Consider the following 5,285-nt stretch of genomic DNA (forward strand, 5'->3'; position numbering starts at 1 on the left):
ACCTAAAATTTCAGTTCTTTTTTTATCAACAGAATAATAAATTTCTAAAGCTTCGTTATATTTTCCCATTTTGTTTAAACAGCTTGCGATATTATGTTTTGTTGTCATTGTACACGGATGGTTGATACCTAAAATTTCAGTTTGTATTTTGTCTACAGAATAATAAATTTCTAAAGCTTTGTTATATTTTCCCATATCTTGTAAACAGCTTGCGATATTATGTTTTGTATCAAGCGTGATTTTATTACTTTCGCCATAAGTTTCTGTATTAAAACTTTGAACAGCTTTTAATATTTCGATTGCTTCTTCAAATAAACCTTTGCATACTAATAATTTTTCAATAGAATTCGTCATGCGATGGAAGGTTTCCGAAAATTTTTTTCCGTTATTACGAAACATATAGATAAAATGAAAAACAAAATGATTTCCGTAATCCGTGTGATCTTTAACTTCATTTAATTGAAGTTTCAAATAATTTTTGATTAAATCAAGATACGTCTTTGTACTTGAATTTCTCTCTTGAAAACATTTACATGTTAACTGCGTCAGTTCGTGTATTGTATATTCTTTATCACCAAAACAATTTAGTAAAGAATAACTCATTAGTAATCCAATGGCTTCATCTATTAAAGATTCGTCGTTTGTTTCCATTTGATTTGAGATTTGAGTTATAAAGTGTTTACTGATGTTTTGACCGTCGCAATGAGATAAACAGTTTAATAGTTTAAATAAAAAAGGTTTAGTTTTTTCTAATTTTATCAAAACTAAATTAATTGCTTTTATTGCAGACTTTGATTCTTCTTCGGTTGGAAAGTTAATATTGTCTAATATTTCTGATGGTTTCGATCTATATCGATTTATGTATTTTTCTATCGAAACTGTATGTATGTTTATATATTTTATTGCCTGAGTAATTGCAAACGGATGATAACCAAGTTCTTTAATTAAGTTTCTCATGTTTTCGTCGCTGTTTTCTTTAATATTATTTTTTACATAAGCGAATGCTTCTTCAGAAGAAAAAACATCAACTAGCATTTTTTTTACATTAATTGACCACGTTCTCCATTGGGAGGTAATCAACGTAAATGAATTCGGTTTTTTTGAAATGTACATTGACAAATTTTTAACACTTTCGTCGTCAACATTGTCAAAAATATACAAAGTCTTTTTATTTTTATAATAGTTGTGAATTTTTTCAACAATCACTTTTATATTAAAATATTCTCCTTTTGAATCATGAACCTCGATACCTAGTATTTGACATTGGTTTCTCATTGAAGTTTGTAACATTCCAAATGCTGCGTCAATCCAAACAAAGTTTTTAAAGAAATTATAAGATAGTTCACAATATTTTCTGGCAATATGTGTCTTTCCGACACCCGACATTCCATATAATACTAAAGTTGACTTGTTTGCGTCTTGTAAAAAATAATCTTGAATTTCACGAAGTAGTTTCTCGCGTGAAACTAAATTTTCTGAAAAAAATTGAATACCTAAAATTAGACGTGCGGTAAGATATATTATAAATAAAAACGGTTAGATGTATTTTAAATAATTATTATTTCAATTTAAATAAATTTAATATCAGTTATTAAGTAAAAAGTTTTAACTTTTCTATTTTTTTTTCAATGCAGCGCGCTGCATTTGAAAAAAAAAATTGAAAAACGTTGCGTTATTATTGTTAAATTTAAAAAGTTTTTATATAAATAAAAATTATATTAGTTTTGAAAAAATTTTTAACGTATATCATGCTTTTATTGTAATTTATATTACGGTTGTAAAACAAAAAATAATAAAAAAATAAAATAAAATAAAATAATGATAATAATAAAATAATAGTAATATATAAAAATGTATATTTAAATAAAAAAATAAATAAACAACGCGTGTGTGTATATGTAAATATTTATCTATATATGTGCATGTATGCATTTATTCATATATGTTAATGTGTACGAGTAAAATAAGTAAATAAATAACGTTTGTGTGTATATGTATATATTTAAGTATATATGTGTATGTATGCATTTATTTATATATGTTAATGTGTACGAGTGTATGTATGAATATGTGATTTTGTCAACGTGTACATAAAAGTGCATTTGTATCTTTGAATTTATGTTTGTGCAGATATGTATAAGTGTGTATGTATGTAAACTTTTAACTAACCTGTTTTTCTGTCTTCATAATCAACCTGGTTGTACATTTTACAAAGTTGAAAAACGTAGGACCGATGAAAAGAACTTTTATGATGCAGAAATATTTCGTAGTCTTTGAAGTGAACGTTAAGTTCAGTTCTGACAGACACTTTTAAAGAACTGGAAAAAAAAAAGAAAATTAAAAGTGACTTTAATTTTTTTTTTTTTTTTACCTTTTTTATACCTAAAATATGTTGATATGTAAACGTATTTATATATACTCTAATGTTAATTTATTATTTTGTTATATCATACCTTCACAGTTTTTGTGTTAATCATTTGTATAAATTTTATTATAATTTTTTTTACCGTTTACCACATTTATAGTCACTTTAATTTCAAATAATTCATTAATTGTATTTTTATTAACAATCTTGAACAGCAGTTGTGGTAAATAAAAGTATACAGCTCAACATAAAACGTATAAAACAAAAACAATTGCTTTCACGAGCATTAAAGATGTCGGCTACAACAACAACAACTACTACTACTACTCAGGGGCGTTGCCTTGGAGTGGGTAGGGGGAGTCTCCCCCTCCCAGAATCTAGAAAAGAGAAAAGTTGGGAATTTCCTTCCCACGAGTTGGTACAGTTGGGAAATCGGTGATAAAATCAAAAAATATTTTCTGGTTAAATAAAAATAAAATATTTTTAAAAATCCATCAAAGATCTAATTCTTTTTTGACTTGGACAAATAAACTTTACGTTTATTGATCAACTTAAGGCTGTTTTCCACAAGACGAAATAAATTGCAAAGTCTTACCGAAGCGCCCTTTTGATTTCCACTTTGTTGTTTTTTTCGTGCTACTTTTTTTTGTTATCAACAATAAAAATGGTAGCTGCAAGTTTATGCTGTATGTTTGACTAAATGCAGTTAGTCAAACATACAGCATAAACTTCCTTAGACCGAGATGAAAAGGATGACACGAATATTAATAACTTGGATTCTACTGAAGTAAGCAGTGAAACAACAAATTGGATTTCGCTCATGGGGAATTTGGGTGTTTTAATAGAAAATCTTAAAGATTGTAATGACATTTATAATAAATATTGTAAAGAAGAATTAATAAATGAAAAATTCGCTGCACTTGAAATTGTGAATGCAACATGATCTGTGGTGGAAATGTCAAAAATGTTTTGAAAATGGGTAAAACTTTTATAAGAAAACTCGATACCAAAGCTCAAAATATTATAATTGACAAATCAGATTAATCAGCGTTGATAAGCCAATTAAATTTACAATTACGGATAATCAAAAATCGTATTTTATCCAGTTAGGGTCACACCAACCAAAACTTGCTAGTTTCCTAAGTGACGGTAAAAATAGATTTAATCCCCAGTGGTACAAAGAGTTTGAACATTTAGTATACAGCACCCAGAAGGATGCCATATTTTGTTTTGTCTGCCACCTTTTCCCCAAGGGTGTTGGAAAAAAGGGAAAAAATAAAGATGCTTGGATAAATATCGGGGTGAGATCTTGGTCCAAGATGAAAAACTATGGGAAAGAAAAACTTGGAAAGCTTCAGGCGCACTTTACCTTTACAAGCACATAAAGTTGCATTAAGTGAATATTGTCACTTTCTTAGGAAAGAAGGACATATAGATCACCTTATTGATACATCTAATAGACTTGCTCTCAAGGTAATTTTGTTGCTGTGGTGAATCTATCTTCAATCCCACACCAAAAGCCTATATTAAAGATAGAGCCCTTCGTCCATATAGAGATACAGACACGAGTCCATCGTCTCAAAATGAAATGATTAGTTTAATTGCAACTGTATTAAAGAGTAAGATCATTGATGAAATTAACAGCTCCAATTTTTTTTCCGATACTACTCCCGATATGTCACATAAGGTCATAATGAGTATAGTTGTAAGAACAACCAGTGAAAGCGGCGAGATTCGGGAAAGGCTTTTGAAATCCGTCGAATGCACTGATAAGACTGGAAAAGGAATGGCTGAGCTAATATTATCTTCTTTACATAAAGAAGACATTGACACATCAAAGATGGCTTTTCAGTCGTATGGCAACGCGAGTTCAATGTGTGGACAATTTAAAGGAGTATAAAAGTATATAACAGATGAAGTTGGCCATAATGTACCCTACATACCGAGTCAAGACCACAGAACAAACACTGCTCTTGAACATGCCAGCAATGTTAATACTTTAATACGAGAATTGTTTAATATCCTCAAATAGTTTTATGTTTTCTTCACATCTAGCACAAAAAGATTTATTCATTTAAAAGAAAAACTTGAAGACATTGACAGTGCAATACAGCTTGTAACCTGTCTAGAACAAGATGGACCGCACGAGCAAAATCTGTTAAGGCTTTAAATCAGTGTTTAGAAAAGGTTATTGATCTTCTTCAGAGAATCTCAAATAATAAGATTTTTGATATTAACACGAGAACTAAGGCAATAGGAATTCTGAAAAAAGTAACAACTTTTGATTTCATTATTACTCTTTTCTTCATGAAGAAAATCATTGAGAAGATAAAAATATTAACAGAAGTTTTAGAAAGTCCAAACTTCAATGTCATTAACAGTATTAATGTAACTGAAAGTACTGCCTAGAACATACAAAATATCAGTAACGATACAGATGCTATGAATAATTTTATTGAAAGTACATTAATATTTTTAAAAAATTACACATTGATCCAGAAAACAATTACGAACGACACCATAGATTAATAGCAATAGAGATGAAAACTTTTTACTGAAAAGAATTCGAAGAGGTCATAGACTCTCGTCATGGGTTTCAACCAAACTCGGCAGCATTAATGGAAATATTTGCCCTTATCACTAAAATTTTAGGTTTTCCTTTAAATAAGGATAATTTGAGTATTGAAAACAAAACAAAAGCAAACAAACTTTTTTCCTTTTTTTTTTTCTTTTTTTTTTTTTTTTTTTACTTTTTTTTTCCTCCTGGATTCAAGGATGATATTCCAGACGTTCATGTGTTGAAAAGCTAGATGGAAATTTTGATGCATATCTGTTTAGAAGAAGGTGATGAAAATTTTAAGTCATCAAGAACACCAGCTAAGACGCAGCAAAACATTCTGTACCATGTTGTGAAGTTAAA

The sequence above is a fragment of the Hydra vulgaris genome, chromosome 01, assembly GCF_038396675.1.
Source record: "Hydra vulgaris chromosome 01, alternate assembly HydraT2T_AEP".
NCBI classification, from domain to species: domain Eukaryota; kingdom Metazoa; phylum Cnidaria; class Hydrozoa; order Anthoathecata; family Hydridae; genus Hydra; species Hydra vulgaris.